The sequence below is a fragment of the Jaculus jaculus genome, chromosome 3 (genome assembly GCF_020740685.1).
Source record: "Jaculus jaculus isolate mJacJac1 chromosome 3, mJacJac1.mat.Y.cur, whole genome shotgun sequence".
NCBI classification, from domain to species: Eukaryota; Metazoa; Chordata; class Mammalia; order Rodentia; family Dipodidae; genus Jaculus; species Jaculus jaculus.
Window position 1 is genome coordinate 140,000,041 of NC_059104.1, and position 26,936 is coordinate 140,026,976.

The 26,936-nt window shown below is 37.8% G+C and overlaps 1 long non-coding RNA gene across 1 annotated transcript; it reads right to left on the reverse strand.

The window, feature by feature from the left end:
- Positions 1 to 305: 305 nt before the first annotated feature.
- Positions 306 to 17,676, reverse strand: LOC123459244. Its single transcript, XR_006636137.1, has 2 exons — positions 16,966 to 17,676; positions 306 to 3,282 (listed from the first exon to the last, which is right to left on the reverse strand). It is a non-coding gene; the product is annotated as an uncharacterized LOC123459244 (long non-coding RNA).
- Positions 17,677 to 26,936: the final 9,260 nt, after the last annotated feature.

Here is a 26,936-nt window from a genome sequence, read left to right on the forward strand (position 1 = left end):
CTACATACCTCCATACTAGAGAGAAAGAACATCAAAGGATGCTCAGTGTACAGAGGATGTCTGGCTTCCCCACCAGAAGTGTTTGAGATATTTGCCGCTAAAGTCATCTTCAGTATGTGGATATTGCCTTTGCTGAGAAAGTCCACTCCCTCAGAGCAAGTTTGGATTTCAACAAATCACAACTCATTTTCAGATTAAGGGCTCCTAAGGAATGCAGTGAGGTCATATGAGAGAAGTAACTCTGAAAGTTATTGAACTCCTGAAGGTCTTCAATAAACCAAAATAATCACAAAGGACAACAGAAACAAAATACAAAAAGTGAGAAGGAAAATGTATTTTGAAAGGAGGAAAATGACTTTACATAGGCATAGGCACAATATAAACACTCAAATGTAGACCTACAAACTCTTTATTTTTTCTTCTAAGCTTTAGATTCTGTTTCTGTGTAAATTCCCAATAATGCACAAGTAGGATTTACAAAACCCAACATGGACATGTGAGTTACATCTCTTCAGCTTCCCTTTTGACTATTCATCTGTCAGCATGGCCTGGCATGTCTATTACATCCTCTTCTGAGCCCCAGTTGTACAGACTTGGCATCTACCTCCCAACACACTTATTGAACCATCATTGCATTTTTTCCAACCTATGCTTTGAAATTGTCACTGTTTGCTTTTCATGTTTGAATGACACGGAGTCCCATGAGTTTTGCTCTGCTCCCATTTGCACTGCAATCAAGGTTGCAATGTAACATCAAGGCCAGAATACAGATGCAGGAGGAAATTGCAGGAAAGAAGTTAAAGAGCTCACAAGGCTATAAGACAACAGAGGAATGTGGGCCAAACATTAGAGGGGAAATGTCTCTACATATTCTAATCATCCTTCTTCTAAGTTTTGGTCAAAAATAATTTTATATTTTGATAAACTTAGCCATCAATAGAGACAGAGATCGTTGAATTATACTCAGTATTTGGACCTGCAACACCATCTTGATGGCTACTGTATCACAGTAGGCTTAGCAGTAGAATAAGGACGGGGGAGACTATCACTTACTTTCTGCAATTGCTTTTAGTTAAGCCTGGCATGAATCCAACACAGAGAAACAGGTCATGTGCCCAAGGGCTCAGCACAAACAGTATCTCAATGAGAGACAGCCAGCCTACCAGTAAGTTCATAAGTACTAGGAAACAACATGACAGATTTATCAGCTCATTCTTGCAGACAAACTTTCTTTACTATTTTTTCCAGGTGTACATATGTGTGGTGTTCATGCATGTGTGTACATGTCCATATGTGTGTCGAAGCACACATCTGTACATGAGGAGACCAGAAGTTAATGCCAGATTTTTTTCTCAATCACAATGTACATTATTTACTGAGGCAATGTCTCACTGAGCCTAGAGTTCATTGATTTGGCTTGTCTAGCTAAACAGCTTGCTCCAGGGATCAAACTGACTGTGAGGCCTGAGTGCTGTATTATGGGCACACAGTGCTACAATTGGAATTTATTTGTGTGTTAGGGATCTGAACTTAGGCCCTCATACTTGAATGTTAAGTGTTTTACCAACTGGGCTATCACCTCAGCTCCTAAATCAGCTTATTTAAAGCATCCTCTTGCAATTCTAAATTCATATTCCCCTAGTCTCATTTTTCAACTACCAGATATGTCTTAAAAATTATAGAAGAACCATTGATTTATTTTAGGGCTGTTGGTGTGTAAACCCTGCTATATTCATGTTCTATTGGGATTAGAGTAGATTTTTGACAACTTAGAAGTTTTGGAACACAAATGTACTATTTCGCTGTCCTGGAGATGAGAACTCTAAAATAGATCCAGTTGAGTTGAAATGAGGATGTTAGTAGAGCTTTGTTTCTTTCTGGGGACTTGTGGGGAATGAGCATCACTTCACTGCCTTTTCTTCTTCAAGGGCCTGCATTCATATGTTTGTGGCCCCTTTCTCCAATCACGGATCCTAAGATGGGAATTTGAATACTCACATCGTATATATCCGATTTCCTCTTGCATGGTTGTCTTCCACACTTAAAAGTATTTATTTATTTACTATTTGAGAGAGATAAACACAGAAGCAGAGAGAGCGAGATAGACAGAATATATACACAAGGGCTTCCTGTGAAAAAATTTCAGACACATGTGCCACTCTGTGCATCTGTCTTTGTGTGGCTACTGAGAAAGTGAACACAGTCCACCAGGCTTTTCAGCAAGCATGGTTAACCATGCTTAGTAATCTCTTTAACCCCAAATTTAAATACTCTTGTAATGAGAATGAGCCCACTCCAAGCAATCTCTATTTTGAGGTTATCCAACTAGCAATATAATTTCATGCAGTGACCTTTTGCCATGTGACAGTATATTCAAATCTAATCAGGTTATGAATACCTGTGCAAAGTCATGGTTTTGACATTATGGTCTTTGTCAAGAGAAGTGAATTGTTGTCATTGGCTCAAAATCAATCATTTTATTCCTATTATGGGGGTCAGTTCATCTGACCATTAGCACTAATGTGAACCACATCTGAGCACACAGATAGAAACTCTTGTCTTGTGTGTCTTGATGCTTTAGTCCTAGAACAATATCAGACCACACCGTGGAACTAATCTCTCAAAAAGGAGCAAAGATACAAAGCAAATGGGTGTCATAAATTAAAACAAACTTTCTTTATATGTTGGAGACTAAATAATTCACATTTTGTCTGAATTTATGATATGAACTCTATGATACACTGTATGTTCATAATTATGTCCCTCAGTGAACAAGCAATGAAAATATGTTTTATTATGAGAGAACTTGGTAAAAGAGGCAGAGAGAAGTGAATGCCTTTTAATGAATACATATTGGAATCAAAATGCTATGAGGGATGTAATTTCTGAAAATAACCCATTGGAAGGTCAAGGGAATTTGTTATGTTATAGCAAATCCTTTAAAGTAAGCAGGTAATCAGTATTGTCCCCCAGTTACAGATTTGTCATTCATAGCTTGCCCATGTTGTTAATGTTTTATCTTTGTCTTACTCTGATTTTCTTTCATTCATCTCCTTCCTCCTTCCTCCTTCCTTCTTCACGTTCTTACTTCTTTCATTAATTTCTACTGTCATGTTTCCATTTTTCTTTCTAAAGTTGACTTCTTCATCAAACTATGTGCTACTGTATATGTGGGGCTTAGAGTCTTTCCTGAAAAATAATGTCAGTACACCAACATTTGATAAAGTTCATGCTCATGGCAGACATGTTCAGCACTTGCTCCTGGAAAACCATGACTAATACCTGCAAATAAATTTAAACATAGAAAGAATGAATCAATAAGGGTAAAATTAAATTGCTAATAATCAATAATTTGAAAATTAGATTGAATTGAAAATAAAGCCCATTGTGGTGGCAAAAACTTGAATGTAATTGTTGAAAGACCCAAGCAGAAGGATCCTGTGTTTAAGGCCAGCCTGGGTTATATACCTTCCAAAGGGCTGAGGAAAAGACTCAGAAGATAAAGGCATTTACTTGCAAAGGCTACCAACCCAGGTTCATTTTCCCAGCCACCCAGGAGAAAATTACAGGCCAAAATAGCTACCGTAACAGGTGAAAATACAAAGTAACAGTGCAACAGTGGGCTAATCAAATTTCACCAAGACAAACTTTTTTAATATTTATGTACCCTAAGACAAAATGATGTAATATCAAATAATGCATTAATATCAGCTTCTACAATAAACAAACATGTCTATATTAGCCACAGTATTAATTTTGAAAAGTCTATACCTAGTCCTTTAAACTCTTCAATGGTGAACTCACTTAATTTTTTTTTGAATAATCCAGTAGAGTGGATCTTATTAATTACTCTATGCTTCCAATGAAAGAATTGAGATAAAGGGAATTTAAACAGCAGAGTTTTTGCAGGACATGCAGGATATTGAGTCTGAAATATACCTCTGATCTACTGAATTATAGTACTTCTTTGTAAATGAGATTCATCATTTAAATGGAAACTAAGAAAATGCTACAAAATATGAGCTAACATAGCAAAACTGTGGTTAAAAATAATGACAGTCCATATCACACATAAATACTAGACTACTAGAGTAGTTCCCATCAAGAAAACCAAAAATGGATGAGGAAATGACTGCTTAGCACAAAATGAGGGAACTAAGCATTAGAATTAAAACCCAGTTGCATCATAACGTAGAGGCACTGTAATTATTTACCAAGTATTTTTAAGAAACAAAGAAGAAACATTAGTGATAATAATATGTTCATCAGATGATGATGACATACAAGGTTGATAATTGTAAAGGCAATATGCTTTCTTAACACAAGAGTGAGTAATTACAAAATATAAAGAAATGAATAAGGCCATTCATAATACTAATAAAATCATATTATTCCTGGGAATAACATTAATTAGCAATGTCTATGTGAATGAAACAATAAAATAAATTTTACCAAATAACATAAAAGAATGGCTATTAAGTAGGCAGCATATCATATACACACACACATATATATATATATATATATACACACACACACAAACACACACACACATATATATATATGTGTGTGTGTGTGTGTGTATAATAGAACAGTTAAAAGATATAAAATACATTTTTAAGTACATCTATAAATTAAGTACAAGTACAGCCATGATTGCATAAATCTTTTGGGGACTGTAGTCAAAGCTGTTTGAAACAAATTTCAAGATGTGGCATTATTATTAAGTCAGTTTACATTTGATACCATAAAACTTCTCTCCAACTCTTACCAGTTATATATAACCATGTATCCTTGACAACCTTTTTGCAACTTGTTTTCAATGGAAAAGTCAATAATTGATGACTTTCCAATTTGTCTCTGCCTACTGGCTAGTGCTTCATATATTTATTATGTTTTCCCCTCCTAATTCCTGTTCATGTTGTCTTCTTTTCTCTATGGGGTTTTTTATTGATTTCTAGGAACTCTTTATATGCTACAATATTAGTGCTATACTTTAAATCATTATAAACATTTATATTTATGAGTATAAATTTTCTCACAGAACATTTTCAAATACAGGTGTGATTTTATTAGGGGAAGTAACAAACACATTTTAAGCATGAAGAAATTTTGACTACTTAATTCATGTAGTTAGATAAGATGTTTACTTCTAATCAATTACTTTTTTTCAGCAGCAAACTTAAAAGGGATTTATTTGTGATTTCCTATATATTTAGCTTGTATATAAAATACTGTAAATGTATTAAGATACAATTCTGTTAAAGTTCGCGTTGTGTTTCACTTCAAGTACTGCACAAGTTAAAATCTGATAAAAGATTTACATTCGCTTATCTGAAACTCCCCATCTCAGACTTTTATTTTTTAAGAGATTCATTGATAGATGATAGATAGGTGATAGATTGCTGATGATAGATAGATGATACATAGATAAGCTTATCCAAATTACAGTGTAAGAGAGGTCATCCTGGTCTTGAATTGAGGCTGAAAGTCTCATAAAAGTTGAAGTAAAAAAATGTGTTTGACTGCATATGCACTACATTATGCAAAGTATGGACTGTTTCCTTCCTCCTATTATCATTTGTCTTTCATATTTTCCATTAGTTCTTTCAATGAAATTGTGTGAGTGTGCATGTATACAGAGAGAAGGTTTTGTTGGACTAAACATGGAGAGAGATGATGACATGGAATTCAGAAAGGTTTTCTAAGAATTTGGCTAGTTTAAAGGGTCAATGCTATCTGGAAATGGCAACTGTCCAAATGCCTCCACATTTGTTTTAGCCCTAAAAGGCAAAGTTTTGAAAATTGGAAGTATAGTACATGTTCTTTGATGAAATTAAATGATTTGTCAAATCCCAGAGCTGGTGAAAACAAAGGGAGAAAGAAAGAAAGAAAGAAAGAAAGAAAGAAAGAAAGAAAGGAAGGAAGGAAGGAAGGAAGGAAGGAAGGAAGGAAGGAAGGAAGGAAGGAAGGAAGGGAGGAAAGAAAGAAAGAGGGAAAGGGAAAAAGTAAAGGAAAAGAAAGAAATCAAGAAAGCCTCTTTATTTTTCCATTTTCCTTTTGTTTCATTTGCCTCTAAAAGCTACTGTTTAACTATATTTTTTATATCTTCTTTTCTTTTTAAGGAAACAATATTAGTTTACCAGATTAATTAAGACTAAATAATAATCTGTGGCATACAAGAATGCAACATTTGCTCCTTCATTTAAGAGGTGCTTTTTACCTACCTAGTGCTACCCAGTGTTGCTAGTGAGAGCAAAGAGACACAACCAGCCTGACCTCATGGAGCTGACCACAGGGCCAGGGGCGATGCCGTTCACTCAATATGTCCAGCTCAAAACATGACAAATATTATTTAGCAACTGGACAATAAATGTGTACATAGTCAGTCTCAAACTGGGAGATGTAATGGACTGGAAACCACAAGAACAACAAACATGACTGCTGATTGAAATACAGTAGGTTGTTGAAATTTTTGTAAGTTAGCATTACATTACTGTAAGAACATATCAAATAAAGTAAATTTACTAGAAAGAAAGGCTTATTCACTCATAGTTTAAGGGGTTTTTGTCCAAAATCACTTGATACTTTTGCTCTGGGCCTGTGGTAGCACTGTAAGTCAATACTTGAGTGAGTGGCAGAGGCCACATTCCTCATAGTGGTCAGGAAGCAACATAGAAAAAGAGGAAGGGCAGGGGTCCTAATATCTCCTCCATGATCACCCCACAATAATGACCTATCTACCTTCTACTAGACACTAACTTCTAAAATTTCTACCATGTCCCAGTATCCCTCAACACATGAGCCATTAGGGGGTGGATATTCTAGATCCAAACCAGATCATCTTAAGTAACTCTCACAATCCTGCCACCAGAAACCTATTTTAAAAGGTTTGGTCACTAGCCTTTGACTCTTTGGGGACATAGGACAATCACTGAAAGGTTAACTGGGGGAAAGGAACAAAGTACTTCTCTGTGGGGAATGCCTATGAAGGAGATGTTGGGAGATCGGCCCCTTTTATTCGTGTGTGTGTGTGTGTGTGTGTGTGTGTGTGTGTGTGTGTGGTGTTTTTTTTTTTTTTGGTTTTTTTTTTTTTTTTTTTTTTTTGGTGGGGGATTCAAGTTAGGGTCTCACTCTAGGTTAGATTAACCTGGAATTCACTATGTAGTGTCCAGCTGGCCTCGATCTCAAGGCAGTTCTCCTACCTCTGCCTCCCAAGTGCTGGTATCAAAGACATGCACCACCACACCTAGCTTCCCTTCTATTCTTGTCTTTGCTTTCTTGCTTCCATGAGCTGAAGGTCTTTGTTCCACCACATAGCACCACCATGATGTTTTTCTTTGATGGTCTCAAAGCAGTGTTATAGATCATGTAAAATTCAGAACTAGTTGGATCTGGTGATACACTATGTCATTTCAGATTCTTCATTTCTAACATAACTTTTACATAAAACTAATGTCACCAAAATTATATCAAGCAATACAATGAAAGCTAGAAGGCAATGATAAATCATGAAGAGCAACTAACTAAGTGTGGGTGTGCATTCCTGTAATCCTAACATTTATAAGGAAGAGACAGGAGGATCGGAAATTCAAGGCCAACTAGGATCCCATGAAACCCTGTCTCAAAAACAACAAAAATTGGGCTGGAGAGATTGCTTAGTGGTTAAGCGCTTGCCTGTGAAGCCTAAAGACCCCGGTTCAAGGCTCGGTTCCCCAGGTCCCATGTTAGCCAGATGCACAAGGGGGCGCACGCATCTGGAGTTCGTTTGCAGTGGCTGGAAGCCCTGGCGCGCCCATCCTCTCTCTCTCCCTCTATCTGTCTTTCTCCCTGTGTCTGTCACTCTCAAATAAATAAATAAATAATGATCAAAACCAACAAAAATTTGTCAATAGCAACAATGGGTTTTGTTTATGTGTATGCTTTCTCTGAATCATGTTCTGATGAATACCTGCCTCATTGAGTCTACTGAATACCATATATGTTCTGTCTTACATAGGAGGTAACTGGTTACCATTGGCAGGTTAGATAGCTTGCTAATAAAGGACAGATGTGGGATTTAAACCCAACTGTGTCTGACTCAAATCATATATTGATAAACACGAAGAAATTTTCTTTCAATTACAGCCTTAGGAAGATGATTTAAACTTGGAGTAAAAACATTGACATTTAATTCTCAATGACAAAAAAATACCATTTCTTTAAGGTCCAGGGCTGGAATTTAATCAGTATAAGCTGCATGCCATCAGGAGCATTGTCACAATGGCCATACATATGTGATAACTGGTTATCACTTAGAAAATGAAACTACGTCCTAGTACTGGGGGGACAAAAGGTTGATGAAAGATACATTTAAGTCTTTGGAAACAGCTAGCCCAATAATGACTTTTACAAGTCATGTGCAGTATTTTAATCTATCATTTTGTATCGACCTTTCCAGGCCTGAAATACATTTCACTGGACTTGTGAAGTTTATGAGAATAATATTAAAGTTAGGATTATTTTTTAAACCTTATCTTATATCCCCTTCAATTTTTATTCCACTAGATTCCATTCCTGGAAGCAATGATATCACGGAACATTTTTATATATGCGCAGGTTTTTCTTGTTAATGGGAATTTATTGAGATTAATACAGTAAATTATTGTAAAGGGAGAATATTTACTCTAAGGAAATGCAAATTATTATATATTCAGAGGAATTATTTCCTTGATATTTCAATACCAATTTGCAGATTTTACTTGTATGGTTTATGTAAGTGTGTATAATACTTAAAATTGTTTCATTAGAATTTGTGTATACAAGTTATATTCGGTGGAACTTGCTTTAGCTAAATTTTACATCATTGAATCCAATTCTTCTATATTTAGTTATCCTATGTAAATGCTCAGTCTTCATCAATCTCATAGTAGAAAGTAATCTTTCCTGTTTGTTATCTTTTACTCTGTTGGTTTGTATAGAGGTCAGTCCCCACTAAATTTTGGGAAAAAAAATTATTATTGCTGAGATGATGTCCTAAATAATTATCTTTCAAACAGTTTAATAATTATTTAGATAATTTAAATATGTATTATTTAATTAATATAAATATTTGGATAATCTGTGAGAAAACACAAAAAACATGGTACATAAAAGTTATAGCACCTCCTTGGAAGATGGGAAGCTACACATTATAATACTGCACTATATCTATTTTTTATAACAAGCTGCTTTATAATTTCCCAATAAGCTGTCTCCTGAAAAATGTTATTTTTCCCTTTAATACATTAATTGGACTACATTAACATCTATATGTAAACAAAATAAAATGAAGCAAAATTTTGAAAACATTTTCTGGATAAGGATGGTGTCATAAATATATGCTTCAGATGTCACTGCCATCTGAAAACTGCTACAATAGAGGGTTTTATTTGGTTTAATTTAGTTTATGGCATTCCCAAGAAGAAAATGGAGAGAAGACTAAAATAGCATAAACAAGATACTTAAAGCTACAAAACAGAAGTACAAATGATAAGGAATTCTGTGAATCTAAGATGGTGAGAGTTAGGGTAAAAGTTTTCCAAGAAGCAGTTACAGTTCCATCTTCATCCTTTGAAGCTCCAGAGAACTGTCTTTTTCCTCTCAAAAAATGATACTGAAATATTTTCAGGAAGGGATACACAAGGCACCTATGTCATCTCAGATGTAGCCAACTGATACTGTGGAGTCATATGACCATTAGTGTGGTAGATGTGGAGACACACACAGGCTGTCTTTCAGCCAGAAGCAAGGCACTAGAAGTTGGGCTTTCCTCTCCCAAAGCTTCTCCAAGGAGTTAGTATAGATGAGTAACACTGAGTTCATCCATGAAACAGCTACACTGAAGATATCATAATAAGAAATTACCTCTCATACTTCCAGAGCTGCCAATCACCCCTATATTCCTTTACTCCCATAGCTACCAGTTACCATTTAGATACTTTTCGCTTATTTTTTTTCCTATAAAATAGTTTATGGCTTAGCGGTTAAGCATTTGCCTGTGGAGCCTAAGGACCCTAGTTCAAGGCTTGCTTCCCCAGGACCCACATAAGCCAGATGCACAAGGTGGCGCATGTGTCTGGAGTTCGCTTGCACTGGCTGGAGGCCCTGGCACACCCGTTCTCTCTCTTGTTCTTTCTCTCTGCAGGTTTCTCTCTCTGTCTATCACTCTCAAATAAGTAAACAAAAAAATTAAAAAATAAAAGTTAAAAAAAGAAAATAAACTACTACTTTAACAAAAACAATATGAGAAAAAGTCACAAAACCATGATTCACATCTACAATGAAACAAGAGAAAACTGAACAGGATGCACAAAAGGTGGAAAGAAAATTAATACCTAAGAGCAAACTTAGAAATGCAAAACTCACTAGACGATTCAGAAAACAATAGGTGGGCAATCATTGAAGAATTAATTCAAGAAATCGCACTGGAATTCATGAACATGTGTCACCATAGTGAAAGAGCCTTCTAAATGTCTGTTACAACCAACCTTCAATGGTATGCACCACAAAGGAAAAGACCACCTTCATGTGGAAAGCAACCAACATAAAGAGAGAATCTGACTTCCCAGCAGTAGCACTGACATGGACAAAAGTCTGCCTAACAAGGAAGAACAAGGGGTCTATCTAGAGCTCTCCCTCAGAGACGCTCAGTCCTTTTGTGTACAAACCAGGAATACAGACATTCTATAAAACATACACATCTTTTCAGAATGACTCCCACATGCAGGAGAAACTTAATCAGGGAAGAAAACAGGACAACCAACCCAGGAGTTTGCTAAAGTACTTCATAAAAGAATGGTTATTATGGACATCCCAGAATGACAGGCATGCATGCCCAAGTGCCAAAAAGCTCATGTTAATGGAGTAAGATTGGAAGGATCTATAAGATTTTTAAATAGATTTATTTATTTATTTATTTATTTATGAGAAAGAGGCAGAGACACACAGAGAGAGAGAAAGGAAGAGAATGGGCGCACCAGAGCCTTCAGCCACTGCCATCTTGTGCATCTAGCTTTACATAGGTACTGCGGAATTGACCCTGGGTCCTTTAGCTTTGCAGCCCAAGACTTTACTTTCTCTAAATAAATTCTTAATACAAAAATGAAAGTTCATGGAGGTTTAATTAGCAGAAAGTTTAGTGATAACCTAGGTAAATACCTAGGAAGCTAGATAAAGGGGAAAGTGCTTTAACAAAGCAATTATAATGCCAAAAAACAACAACAAAATCACCAAAACAATCATGGTTTACTTCCTAGCACTCTCCTCAGTAAGGCTGAGAAATAATGCAAACTACATACTAGCTTTTCAAAATTTACAATAGAACTGATTTGACAAAGTAAAAACATGATAATAGTGGAGGAGAGGTCTATTAAAGAGGCAAATCTTCATTTCCTTTACCGAAAAAGTTAACAGATAATTTGTAAAATTAAATAATACTAACAAGAAACAGAAGAGAGACAAAATAGCATGCTATTGGTTAGGGAAAACAAATTTGAAAGAATGTAATAGAGATTTTAGAAGTATCTGCCTTTAGGAAAAGTGCCATGGAGTAGGAGGGTAATCAGGATGGAGTATTCTTTGTAACAGTTTGGAACTGTTTGAGACTATCAGTATAATTATACTAAATATACACTTAGATATACAAGGAAGTATTTAATTAGTAGACCAAAGTTGACAATACAAACTTTAATCTGTGCAGCATCAGCAAAGTTCAAGTCATTTGAAATTTTTAATAAGCCATGTACTCATTCTATCAAGAATTAAGCATGTGGTCTCTACTGAATAGTACAACTCCCCTGCTCAGTTACAGAAAAAAAACAAAACAAAACATACAACTATGTCACATATAGTGTTAGCTTCCTGTGCATTGATGCAATTATTTAGTTGTGAAAATGGAAGATAACTTTAGTGGCAAAGGCCATCAGTCTTAGTTTTCCTATCCTAATGGGACCTGGACCAGCATTTTGTGAATAAAGACATCATAAGGGACATTTTTTAAAATTTATTTTTATTTATTTATTTGAGAGTGACAGAGAGAAAGAGAAAAAGGCAGATAGAGAGAGAATGGGCACACCAGGGCCTCCAGCCACTGCAAACAAACTCCAGACACATGTGCCCCCATGTGCATCTGACTAACATGGGTCCTGGGGAATAGAGCCTCAAACCAGGGTCCTTATAAGGGCTTCACAGGCAAGTGCTTAACCACTAAGCCATCTCTCCAGCCCCAAAAAGGATGCAAGATTTGTGTTGCAAGATTTATTTTAATTAAAATTACCTAATATTATAGTAGATAATTCTGTTACATTTCATTCAAATTCTATAAAATGACACACATTTAACTAGATCCATTTATGTCTGCAATTCAATAGATAGGGTGCATTTACCAGGTGTTTGTGAGAGGGCATCAGAGATGAGTGATGCAATCAAGGTGTTCCGCCTCTGGAATTTGTTTATTGTGCAGGATTGAAAGCCGAGGAGCCTCAGAAGTCTTTGAGAATTGCATCATCTACATTTTCATATTTCTTAGCTAGACAGCATTCTCAAATTGAGATCACAAGATTGATGGCATTTATTACATGTAAATAGCCTCTTTAATTTAATTTAAGGTTGAGAGTAGGTAAAAAATAGTAATTCTACACTCATGAAAATAGTATTCCTAAATATTTTTAATAAGTATTCTTTGGGACCTACAATTAATATTTCTCTAGAAATGGTAATCAGCGAGAGTGGCTAATATTACAAGAGATAAGTGTATTTGGTGTTTTCAATACCTACAGCTTATTCATTTTCTATTGACAATACTTGCATGCATATGTCTAAACATACAAGTGTACTTAAATCATATTATGTGTCATAAAAATAAAAAGTATCATAGTCCATTAGAGTACCTAGATATTTCTCACTAAAAGCAAAAGACTGTGAATACTTATATGTCCCAAGGTTTCACAGTAACTTATATTTCAGCATGAAATTCCTTATTTGATGGGATATTATTTTCTCATTACTGTAGACATTTTGTATGAACTAGATTGTTCAAACCCTACGAGTTTTGGGGGTGAGGCGTTACACATTAAACACAAATTCTGTGAGGAATTTGTTTCAAGACAAGATGGGAAAAATACTTTTACTATAAAATCAATTTAACAAGAGCGTACTCAAGTTATTTGAGAGAAAAAAAACTTACTTCACATCATTATTTTGTGGCAAATACAACATTTTGAAATCAGATGTCATGCACTGGCTCATACTGGGGCATAAGATTACAAACATACACATTCCTCTTCTCCAAGAACAGGTTCTGTCGCCTCCATGCCCTTTCTAAAGTGTGGAAGAACAATTTGCAAAGTAGGTTGTGTGGACCCTCTGCGCACTTACCTACATTATTAATTTGGTTCATCAGTTCATTCCATTCACAGATATTCTAAAGGGAGAGTGGTCCAACTCCCTACCCCAAATTTCACATGGAATTAATTAGTAAATTTTATTTTTGTATGAAATATATTAGACCCAGTCAATGTCCAAATGTCTTTCACAAGACATACCATATAAAATGAACTATTTAAAACAATTGACATTTCCATTCATTTTCAAAAAGTAATTACATACACAATTTACAACATATACTATGTGTACCCTCTACCTTTGAAATCTAATAAATACTAGCTGGGTGTGGTGGTGCATATCTTTAGTCTCAGCACTCAGGAGGTAGAGATAGGAGGATCACTGTGAGTTCAAGGCCACCCTGACACTACATAGTGAATTCCAGGTCAGCCTGAGTTAGAGTGAGACCCTACCTCAAAAAACAAAAACAGAAAGAAACAAACAAAATACCCTTGGTTAAATAAATATTTTTAAGACACACAATTAGGACATTTTCTTTAAATCCTTTGATATATTTTGAATTCATTTTTTGAGAGAAGTTTCCAAGCTGTTTCTTTTTTAATCAAATCTACTTTTTTAAATTGCTTTCCAAGGAGATCTCAGAATATTAGCACTCCAAGCCTGGCTCTGCCCTTGTCGCAATTTGAATATTAACAGTCATAGTTTTACAGCCAGTCCATTTTGAGTAATGCACTGCAACTCCCACAATTCAGTTGTCATTTTTCCTTCCTCAGCTGGCCCTGGATCTTAGAATGCTTGTGTGGTGTCACCATGAACGTGCTCCGAGCAGAGTTATATGGCATCATTTGGAGAAACATTGCGTTAATAACCAGAGTTCAAGGGCAAAGGATATAAACGGAGCAAATTACAAGTCTGAACAGATATATAGCTTTGGCTAAAAGGGACATGGGCTGCTACTTTATTTACTGGGCACTGGTGCACTTGTGGAAGTTGCTGGAACACAAGATGGCATTTTTAAATGACCGCATCACAGCTTAAGAAAACAACACACACTTTCACACTAGAGAGCAAGCTAGTGCAGAGATCAGCAATTCTGCGTGTCTAGTGAGGGCATTTGATCTGCTTTAATGTAGCTTGCATTTCTAGGGGTAATCTCATGGAGGGTAATATCATTTTCTGTGCCAATATGGACAGAAAGCACAGCTTTTCAGAAACTTAACTCCTGAAGATCATTTCTAACTTCAATTTATCTCGGTTTGGGTGGGATTTCTTGCATGATGATTGTAAACACTGAGGTTTTCCACTTCAGTCCAGAATTAACACTGGAAGAGTAATTGGTGAAAATGTTACATTTTACTTTCATATGCTGATCTCTTAGCAATTTCAATAACTAAATTAGAAAATAATTAGATGTTCCAAAGAAAGGGGGGAGCATCCAGAAGGGACAAATGAGCAAATGCATTAATAACCAAATAAAATGAATATCAAAGAAAGTAATTTCAGTCTGCTGCATTACTAAATCTTTTACCAATAGTCCCAGTAACACTAAGCATATTATAAAAAGGGATTATTTTTATAATCTATACACATGCCAAAGTACTTTGAGTATGCACAGTATTTGCCTGTCAATTTTACCTCAATAAAGCTGAAAATGTGATATGATAATTTTCCACTGGCAGGGTAGAAACAACTTCTGTTTTGTAAAACAGCCAGAAAAGTAATGTAAAAATACTCAACATGTTTTCTAAAGCATGGCTCACCTATTGATATTTTAAAAAAATATTTAAAGTCAATTAGTCTAAACAAAAATTTGGGTTTCAAATGTGTCTCACTGTTTTGCTTACTGAAACTTAAAAACAACCTAAGACCCTGACACTGCAGAAAAGATGGAGCAAATTATACAAAACTTCCCTGAAAAATGTTGCTGCTATTACATTGGTTAGTATCGTTATTCCCTCAAAATATTAAATTGCATGATTAAGGCAATGTGATGTGAAAAACACACGAGATTCAAGTCATTATTTTATAAGTATTAAAAATATTTTTGAGTGTAATTTACATTTGTCTTTCTGTATGTGCTAGGTAAGCCTGGAGGGATCTTTTCAGTGTTTTGTTATTCTATTATAATACAGTATTTGAAAAAGATATCCATGTACTTAAGCTTCACTTTGATACCATACACCTTTGTGACAAAATTCCATCCCACTTACTGCTATTTTAAAGATGAGCTGGACTTACTTGGAGTGGTGTTGAGGACAGAGGGGGGAGGTACACATTGTAAACAAAATTTGAACAGTTTCCACATGTGATAAGATTCGACTGTTTTTGTTTTGTTTTTTTTTTTTTTTTTTTGAACTGTTTTTGTTCTCAGGAGGTAATGAATTACAGGCAGAGCCCGCTTTTCCTTGACACGAGATATATCACCTTCAGTGTCAGGGGCTGATGCAGGAGAAATACTTGTCATGAATGGACCTGTCTGTCCTTCAGTTGCCAAAGAGGAGACCAGGTGATACAATAGCGCTCTAGAAGGCTCATTTCTGTGGCGCTTCGCATGTTTTCTCCTGTTATCCATCTGTCTGCTCCAACCCCTAATGAGTTTTTAAAAGGACACCTCTTAAATTGAATGGTCTAAAACCATGTGATGCCGCCTTTTTGCAAGGACAAACAAAACATATTCAAATTGCTTATGACTTTTAAACATGTAAAGGCCAGACAGAATATGAAAATGTTACACGCTCTAACATGCAAAACATATATTGCTCTATTCCACACCACTGCATTTGAATTATACGTTTTTGCGGAGAGTTTTATTAGCATTTAATAGCCGATTGTGTTATATTTCCATTCTGCGAAGAATGTTTAAAGCGTATACTCCTGGTCCCTTTAACCAATTTTCTGTGGTTACAATACTGCGTGAGAAGGGGAAACACAACCTCTGCAGGTCCGATTCCTGGATTTAGACAGGGCACCGCTAACAACAAGAACAGAGAGGGCTTTGGAAGTGCTGACAGTTTGGGAGAGCTGGTGGCCAGGTTCTGATGGCGAAATGGGTTGTCAAACAGTCCGTAACTCTGTGGGTCTCTGTGCTCTCCACTTTCCCACCCCACGTTTTCCTTTCTCCCACCGAGAAGTCACAGAAACTAATCCCGCAAACCTAAACATCTCAGGGCCGGTCCTTTTGTGCAGGGATCTCGCCGGCCCTGCCCCGCGCGCGGCGGCGAGTGTGCTCCTATTTACATGCGCGGGTCCCCCGCTGCCGCGGAGCCGGCGCGAAGACAGGCCATCCATCATCCATCCTCCTCCCGCCGAGCGCCGCCTCCGCCTCCTCCGCCCGCAGGTGGGGCCGCACCTGCGGGACAGCCCCGCCGCTTCCCTCCGCTGTCCTCGCCACCGCCGCGGTGCCCTTGCGAGCCACTGCGTCCTCCGAGGCCGGAGAGGCACAGGTAGGGCGGCAGGACTGTGTTTGTGCTGAGCCCAGAGCTGACAGCCAGTGGGGAAAGGCTGGAACCTGCGAGCCGCCCAGGGTCTGCCATCTCCTTGGGCAGACCCAGGTCTGCACCGAGGGTTAGCACTAACAAGTTGAGGAGTGATAGTAAGGCTTACCTTTGGAAGGGAAGAGTAAGTGAGCATGCTCTGGTGATGTGAAATGTAGCCTCTGTGCTGTAGCTCCTTCTCCTCCTAACTCGTGAGAGTTTGCAAGCATGCTTGAATTCCATGTGGCCCAGGCACGCTCAGTGCCACATACTGCCCCAAGATCTAAGTGAACAACCCTTACACAACCCCAAAGATGGATACAAAAACTACCCCAAACCAAAAACCTAACCTAAACCTCGAGGACCAAAACACAGACCTCGCGCGGCAGGGACACTTTCATTTTCTCAGGAGGTCGAATACACATCCTGTAGCCAGGATGCGTAGGGGGTTAAAGGTGGAGGAGCCACTCTGTGCTCGCAGCTCCTAGGTTTTGGACAACGTGGGATACATTTTATAACTGGGGCTTCCTAACTCAATCTGGCTTAAAGGACCCCAAACTTCTATCTAATCATTTAACTTGAGAACAACCTAGGACAAGTAGAATGGGCAGAGCACAGTACTTCCCTCACTCACACCACCATCGTCAGTATGTCTGTGTAGACAGTGAGTATATACGTGCAAAGCTCTGGGAGGCAACACCCTGTAAGACACCTCAATATTCCTTAGAAAACCGTGTTCTTAAAAAAAGTAATACGTGACAGCAAGCACAGCAGCATGCGTCAGTCTCAACCTCCTTCCCCTGGTTTGTTTCTAAACTATAAATCGTAAAAAGGAGAGAGAAATAATGATTCCAGTTTGGCCGGCTTCAACAACTGGGATACTGAAATAGATATTGGAGAGAGAGAGAGGGAGGGAGGGAGGGAGGGAGGGAGGGAGGGAGAGAGAGAGAGAGAGAGAGAGAGAGAAACAGAGAGAGGTGAGATGTTTGCGTTGTTGCTCCAGAAAGAGGTGATATATTGGGGAAGGATTTGAATTGTAGAGAAGACCCTATCAGTGGTTTTCAAGCCCAGCTTCACCTGTGAGTTAGCTGGGTTCTAACAAAGAAATAAACGAATGCCTCCATGATCAATACTGGTCTCTGCAGCTGGTCTCTGGCATGGTCTAGACATAAGTACGTTAGAAAACCTTTCCAGTCATTGGGATGCTCAGCCTCCAATTGTGCACTCTGGTCTGTTTCATGAGTTACAATTATTCCTCGTTCTGCCTCACCCCTCACACTCTACACTCCACATGCAGTCCAACTTTTCATCCACAAATTTTCTCTTCGTGTGTTTGTCATCCATAACTCATTCCCATTACCATTCTGTTCATTCATTCCTGCTGCTAAAAATGTATCATTCATCAATGAAATCAACTGATATTAGTTTTTGTGGTATTTTGAATTTTGATATTTATGCACTCGCTTGTTAGTATGTAAAATACTGGCTTGTTGAGGTAGGGGGGGACTTGCTGTGGAATATTAGTCTGAAATCTCTTTCCCAGAACTTGAGAGCTCATTGTGGTTGAATTGTCAGTGTGTGAGTCTGTGGCCTTTAGGGGCCTACCTGAGCTGTGGCCCATTGCCAGCAGGAGTCTGTCTGCACATTTTGTATGAGCAGAGCATTCTTCCTGTTCACCAAAGTGGAACTGAAGTTTCTCTTTTCTTTGGTTTTTCTCGCTCTCTGTGGCCAGCAGAGATGCCTTTCTGGATTATGTTGTACACTTTTCCTTGAGAGATAGATGATCTGTTCTTTGATTAGACACCCTGACCTTTTCTGGGTGTTAATCATTGATCTTGATCTTAGCTGGATAGGAAGCTCTTGACTCTGAAAAGTTACTCAGCTGTCTACACCACAGGGAAATTCAATTTCTGTGTCCTCGAAACCTCTGCAGCAGGGCTCAATTAGGATTTCGCTCGTTATTATTTTACTTTTATTAAGCAAGCTGCAGTCTCCGCTTTCCAGCTCTAGCTTTTAGTTACAGTAATCAATTTTTCAGTATAACTGGATGTAATTGTTGGCTTGGATATTGAGCTTTCATGGGGCTCAGACATAGTGAAGGGTCTTCTCCAGGCCTCGCCGACAGATGGGTAATAATACCATACATTAATACCTCCACATTGGTTTATGTGTGTTTGACCACAGTGCAAGCATAATTATTTTTGCCCAGTAAAAGCTATTAGAGATCTATTTGGTAGGTTTTACGATCAATAGCTCCTGTGATATTTGTGTAGCAGCCACAGAATAATCAATGGAAGGTCATATAAAGTAAATTACCATCCTCCTATAATGATTCTTTTTTTCTAGATGAGAATTGGGTTTTATTATTTCATCAGGAGCCTCTCATGACGCATGCTCTGTCTGCCACAGAAAGGGAGATATAAAAGTTCTGAGCATGTTTTGAACAGAGTATTAATATCCATTACTTGAATTTATGTTATTGGATTATTGAATTAGTGGATTCACACTGGAATGCCTTCAAAACCCTTTCTATGTACTCAGTGACACAGTTAATAACAGTCGGAACAAACGGACATTTTGCCACATGGTGGAGTGAGTCACTTTGCAAAAGTCAATCTTTGTAGCTGTCTCTTTAAAGCAAATTTAGAGTTGGTTAAATGTGTTATATTGACAGTGTGACGGAGCTTCTCTCTGCAAAGCTTTTCAGAGAGTGATTGGTGAACTAAGAAGGGCATGGAGTCAGGAGCGCTGAATACTAAGCACCATGTACAAGTAGATCAAGGTGAGCCTATGGAGAAGAGAGAGTGGAACCTCTGCACCGCACCTGTGTTCAAGTTCAGGCCTCTCTCTCACCCCAAACGCCTAACCTGGATTTTAGACTTACAACTTGAGTGACAGTGATGGCTGGTTCTCCATAAAAGATTGCAATTTGCCAACCAGAGGCATGCAATCCCCCCAACTGTCTTAAAGGGACCCATTTTCAAAGTTTAGCCCTTCTTTTTGTGGGTGCAATCAGTTGTGCACTGAAAAACTGCAGCCACAGTTGGGTAACTGCAGGCACAACAGGCCACGAGAGGCCTCTTTGCTCCAAATTTTGTACCTGCAACTAATTGCACTTACAGCAAATGGGAGTGTGGTCGGTGCTTTTTTAAAAATTTGGGCCAGTAAATTCTCCATGGAGGAAATAGGCAAGAAAAGAAATGATTACTCAAGTTCTTAAAGACAAAGGCTTATAAAGATAGCCTTTCTCTCACACATTTACTCTAGCATGTATGGTTTGCTCTATGGGCCAAGTACCAAGTGTGCCCTGATCACTTAGGGCATTATCTGAGTCTCAGTGACATTTTACAAATGTATAAAGAATAATCTAATGAAAAATATACCCATGAAGATGTGAGATGGAGACTCTCACTGTGGAAGAATTCATGAAGTCTTTCCACAGAAGTGGCAAAAGAGAATTTTTTCTATTTTAAGAAATTTATGTTATTTTTTAACTTCTCATTCTCTTTGAAGCTAAGTGTTATGAAAATTAAGATTGTAGACCCTCTAGATTTTAATCAAAAGGCACAACAGAAAGCCCATAAAATTTATGTATGTATATGTATGCATGCATGTTTATTTATATGTATATACAAAATTATTCATACCAATTATATATGTGTGTCCATACACACATATATATACAAAATCATGTATGTATGCATACATATTCTATATGCATACACTCATCTTTGTTTTCCCTTGGGTGGTAAAGGTGGGGTCTTGCTCTAGCACAGGCTGACCTAGAATTCACAATGTAGTCTCTGGTTGGCCTCAAATTCAGAGAGATTCTCCTACTTCTACCTTCCTAGTGCTGGGATTAAAGGTGTATGGCACCACACCTAGCTATCTTAGTATTTTTTATAAGCCTAAAAGCAAAGTAATTTTGTCTTTTAAAGATGCATCAGCATGACCTGTGTCACTATCATAGACTAGACATCTTTCTGCACAAGTTTATGGCCCTGTATCTTCCAAGCACCCTATTCATCTCTCTTCTTTGTACAATGTGGTGATAAGCAAGTTAGATTGAATCTAACTTGGGAATTGCATTGGGAATCTAACACTGGGAATTGTATCCCAGTGATAAATTTTATCACTAACTAGGATAGTAACATGTCTTGTTAATCCTTGTGGATCCTAGAAATTTATTGTGTAGTAGTAGGCATTATGTAGTAATAGCTTACAGGTAAGAAAACAATGGAGGCCTAGAGAGAAATGACACAGAACACAGAATACAGAAATACTCCACACAAAGACAATCACTATGGCAAGGGTGTTATGGACACACAACAGGGTAAGGTTAGTTTCTTTGATGCATGGTGATGGGATAACTACATGTCATAAATACATTACACTATCCTCAGAAAGAGGCAAGATGAATTATAGATATAAAGTCTTAAAACCATGAAGCTTCTATAAGAAAAGTGGGAAAAAATGTCATGACATTACCCCAAGTACCCTGGGCAGTTTTTGTTGTTGTTTGTTTCTTTTTCTTTTCTTTTTTGATATGATCCCCAAAAGGGCAACCAGCAAAAGTAAAAATAGACAAGTGGTAAGACGTGAAAATAAAACACTTATGCATAGCCAGAAAAACCATAGAATACAGCAAGATACAAAATCAGAGAAAACATAAACCATATGGCAGATAAGACATGAATTTCAGAAAGATAGAAGGAACGTTTACATTTTAAGAGCAAATGATGAGTGACCAAATTTTAAACCTAGGCTAGAATTTAAATATATATTTCTCTCCAAAGAAAATGTACAAATCTGGGTATGATGGTTCATGCCTATAACCCCTGTACTTGGGAGGTTGAAAATCCATAATGAACTTTAGTCAACTTACTCTAAGTATTGGGGTTATGTCTCAAAATAAAAGAAAGAAAAGGAGGAGGAAAAAAGGGAAGAGGAGAGGTAGAAGGAAAAGGTATAGAAATGACCAACAAGTATGCAAAAATATGTTCACTAATCAAGGAAATGCAAATAAAATCCATAATGTGATATCACTACACACTGTTAGGATAGATATCTCCTACACAACCCCACCTGCAAAAAATTGACAAGTTTTGGCAAGGAGGAAGATAAATTAGAACTCTAGTACACTGTTGATAAGAACACAAAACCATGATGATACTATGGAAACAATATTATAAAACCTACATGAAAAAATGCTATACTGGTACCAAAACAAGTTATGTGCTATGTTATTGAATTTCATATTTCTACTAAGAGCCAATTACTTCTATGCAAGAGAACTTACCAATTCCTGTTAGTATTTTTCCATGAGAAAACATGTCCAAGTTTTAAAATGTTATTAATTTCTGTGCAGGAATTAAATAAAGAGGGACAACCCTGTTCCATCACAGCCATATTTGCCTTTGCCCAGGATGTGTTGAAGTGGAATCCCAGACTCCTTTGCAAATCTCCTTCTAGAGAATGAAATGCAATGGAAACCATATGCTCAGCCACCAGCAGCTAGTGAGGAGCTACCACCCTGCGCCATATTTCCAATGCTTGAGATTGTGGATCCTCCTCCTCTCCACTTTCCCTGTCTTTTCTTATACTTTAAATAAATGGAGATTCTACCACAGTCCTTTAGAGAATATGTCAAATAAGAGATTAATTTCTCTCATTCATTAAACTGGATCTTGCATTCAGCTTTGGTCCCACACTTCCAAAGGGAAGGGAGAAATTGTGGAGGGTTCAGAGAACAGACATTTAAATGATACAAGTAATAGAATTTTGAGACATGTTTAGAAAATTGTTCTACGAAAGAGGAAGGTAAAAGATGACAAGAGTATGATCTCTGAGGAAATTGCAGGCCTATTTTCTCCAAAGGTAAAGGTAATAACACTTGGGGAAATGGACTTAAATTAGGAGCAATTTTATATGTACTGAAAAACATTCCATTAACCATAAAAGCTCAAAAAAAGTAGTTGTAATGAACAACAAAGAGAAGCTATAAAATACCGATCCCTGTGCCTAAAATGATGCTGTATGCAAATGAGACATTCAATAAATAAACAGGTGCTGTGGAGCCGATTGATGAGGATGATACTGAAGGTCATCTGAATCACTGCACATCCAGTTCCTGGAACAACTTTGCACTATCTGATCTCTCACTATTTACCTTGCAAAATCCTAACCTGGGATTAACTGACACAATCCTTCTTCAATCCTATGCAAGCAGGTCATTATTGGCTGATCTGGGCTACTCTTGGTTTTGCTTTCAGAGTAACATCTTAAGCCTTATGTGGGCTATTGATTGTGCCTCACAGCTTCGTAAAATATTGCTATTACATTGGGCCTCCAAGAAAATACTACTGTCTTTACTTTTCTCTTTAAATCTGCATTTTCCTCTAAGCTGACCTCACTTTAACTTTCATCTTAAAAAAATAGATGCTATCAGTTGGGAAATGTCTTATCTTTTATACAATTCTTAAAATATCACACTCATTCATGTCTTCTCTGTCTCATTATTTCCTTCAAAATAACATAAATTCAGAGATCCTTTTGCTTTTAAATTCAAGTTGTTCAGAACTTTATATAGGTTCTGAATCTCTTACCTGCATTCTTGTCCTTGCTTTCCTCATACAATATTCTTTCTTTACTAGGTTAGTATATGCACCAAGCATTATGGAGACTTAAATTAGGAACATCCAACACTTAAGAAACAGAAGTCAAACCCTATTTTTTCTGAAAGGATTTACCATTGCTGCAGGTAGTTGGCAAAGAACAACCAACAAGAGCAGCTTGTGGGAGGAAAGGGTTTATTTTGGTTTACAGATTGAAGGGGAAGCTTCATGATGGCAGAGGAAAATAATGGCATGAGCAAAGGGTGAATATCATTCCCTGTCCAAGAAGAGGTGGATAATAGCAACAGGAGAGTGTGACAAACATTGGCAAGGGGGAAGCTGGCTACAGCACCCATAAGCCTGCCCCTAACAGTAAATTACCTCAAGGATGCTTCAATTCTAAAACTTCCACCAGCAGGGGACCTAAAATTCAGAATGCATAAGTTTATGGGGAACAACTGAATCAAACTACCACATTCAGCCCTTGGCCCCCATTAGCTGATAACCATCAATGATGTTAAATGCAACACATTCAGTTCAAATTTAAAAGTCCCCATAATTTTGATCAATCCCAATAATGTTCAAACATGCCTACAGGGAAAAGAGCCCATAATACCATATATATACAGAATAAGCATTCATATTGCAAAAAAAAAAAAAAAGCATTGGCCATAACAAAGAAATAGTCAACCAATAAAAGATTAAATAAAACTCTGTAGCTCCAAATAAAACAATTCCCACTCTAGTCAGTGACAAGTCTCCAAGTCCAATATTTCTAGCCATTAATGAGTATCTGAAGTTCCAGCTAGGCCACTCAAAGTACCAGAAAACTTCATCCAGTGCCAGCAGCTCTCCTTGGAAGCTATTCTGTAGTCCCTTCATCACCATTGCAACTCACAGTTCATCCTCATGGCTCCATCAGGCCTCCATGCAGGTAATGAAACAAGCCTGTTTCACACTGCCCATGGGCATTTCCAAAAAACAAAACCATGTTGCAAATTCATTGACTCTCTATTTCTTGCATTGGGTATACTCCATAGTACCAGGTGTGCTACCAATTTGTTAACCCAGCGGGGGTGGAGGGGGGATAAATAAGACTTTGGAGAACAGGACATTCCTTCAGCATTCATACCCATTCAAAAGACTCTGTATTCTTCCTGTAGTTTCAGTGCAATTCAGCTGGCCCAGTCTCAATGGTTGTGATCTCTCAAATAATTACAGCTGATCAGGCAGCAGTTCAACTCAAAGACTTTTTTCCCCCTGTGGCATATCCCTCTGCTCATACCAGTTCATCTCTATGCAATGCAACCTTGCACAATTTTTTAGTATGTGGGCATAACAGCAAGCCTCTTATACAAACTGCTTCTAGCCCAGCCCAGGCAAATCTATTTCCCACTCTCATAAGCCAAACTGCACAGTCCATAGTTCTTACTGCATTCAGGTCTTTCAACTCTGACCAGAATAGTCCATAAAGTTGTACTTACAGCACTACAAGGCATTTCTTAGGTCAAGATTTCAAATCCTTCCACATTCCTCTCTCAAATCCATTCCACTTGACCAAACTACACTGTCAGGTATCTAGCAGCAATATCCCACTCCTCTAGTCCTAATTTTACTGTTTCAGTCAGCTTGGCATGGCTGGCAGAAAATACCTAGGCAAGAGCAGCTTGTGGGAGGAAAGGATTTATTTTGGCTTATAGGCTATAGGGATAAGCCCCTTGATGATAGGGAAAATCTATAGCCCGAGCAGAGGGTGGGCTTTACCTCCTGGCCAACATGAAGTGGGCAACCGCAGCAGTAGAGAATGCCAAACAATGCCAAGGGGAAGCTGGCCATAATATCCATAAGCCTGTCCCCAACAATATATCATCTCCATGAAGCATTATTTCTCAAATTGCCACCCGCTGGGGATCCAGCATTTAGAACACATACATTTATGAGGGGCTCCTGCATCAAACCACCACAGTCGTTGTCCTGTAATACCTACTGCACTCTTGGTGAAATCATCTATGATTTTCAATAAATTGGCTAATTTCCCCATTTTCTCAGATTTCCTGGCAGCTTAGTGTGCTTTGTGGATGGAGTAAACTGATGTATTCAACCCTTAGAATTATGTGTAGACTAGATCTGAGACTTGCATCCCTTCTTCCTATGACAAAGTTGGCACAACCATGAGGTAGAAATATCTGAGCAACTAGAGTACCCTTGGGTTTCTTTCTCATTTTCTAGCATCATTAGTTTAATCTGATATCATTATATTTTATATCAATTGTACCAAAATTAATACTCAATGATATGTTCACATCTCCTCAAAAAACTACTTGGGGCTGGGTGTGGTGGCAACACTCCTTCATTCCCAGCATTCAGGAGGTAGAGGTAGGAGGATCGCCATGAGTTTAAGGCCATCCTGAGACTACATAGTGAATTCCAGGTCAGCCTGGACTAGAGTGAGAGACTACCTCAAAAAAACAAACAAACAAAAAAAAAACTTGGAGCTACTGTCAAACCCCTTAATTCTCTTCATATATATGTGTGTGCATGTCATCATGGTGGTAACCTTCCCATTTTGCCTGGTGCCAGGTCTCAGCCCACTCCATCATGGTCCCACCATCATCCTGACAGAAAATACCCTGGCAGGCCTCCATTTATCTGATACAGCAAGAACTGACAGCATAAACTCTTTCTCTCTCAAGGTTCTCTTTTTCTAGAATATGGTGGTATATCATAACCCCTTGGTTTTCCTGGCCTCTCTAAGCAATACTCTGCAGTCTGTCCTATCTTTCATCCAACAATGGAACTATTCTTGGGATTCATTTTTTTTAATCTTTATTTTTGTAAACCTAGCACATCAAGCATAACAAACATGGACCTCTTGTTTCTCCCATTTCCCAAAGGTGTTTCTACCTCAGTGATTTGTATTTTAGGAATCCATCTACTTACACAATTTAGAGTCAACTTTAAATCTCTTCCCTGCCTCACTCTTTAGAACCCAAATCTCAGAGCAGTGGGGGTTTTATCTACCTCTCACATGAAAATTACATGCATATATTTTTGTTCTTTCCTTCTGCCCTGTCCCCACAATCATCTACTTTTTCCTGGTAAACTAGAATGATATGTGCTCTATTTTCCCCAATTTTACTTTCTTTATTCATCCAAAGATAGGCCTAAAAATATCCTAAGCCCTGCTGATCCAAGCTCCACAGGGAACTGATACTAAACCAAGAAAAAAGGCTCACCTCCTTGACACGGAACATGTGACTGTATAGAACATTATTCTCTCTCACACTTCCTCTAAAAGATAGACTAGGCCCCAACCTTACCCTACGCACAGGTTAATCAATAATTCTGTTGAGCTCTTCCCTACATAGACTTTTGTGATCAGCTCTCTCATTGAGTACTTTTACTTCATCAAAACCTCCACTGTTTGTTATATTTTAGAAGGCATATATATATATGCACACTGATGTTTTATAACTCTTCTTTTAGT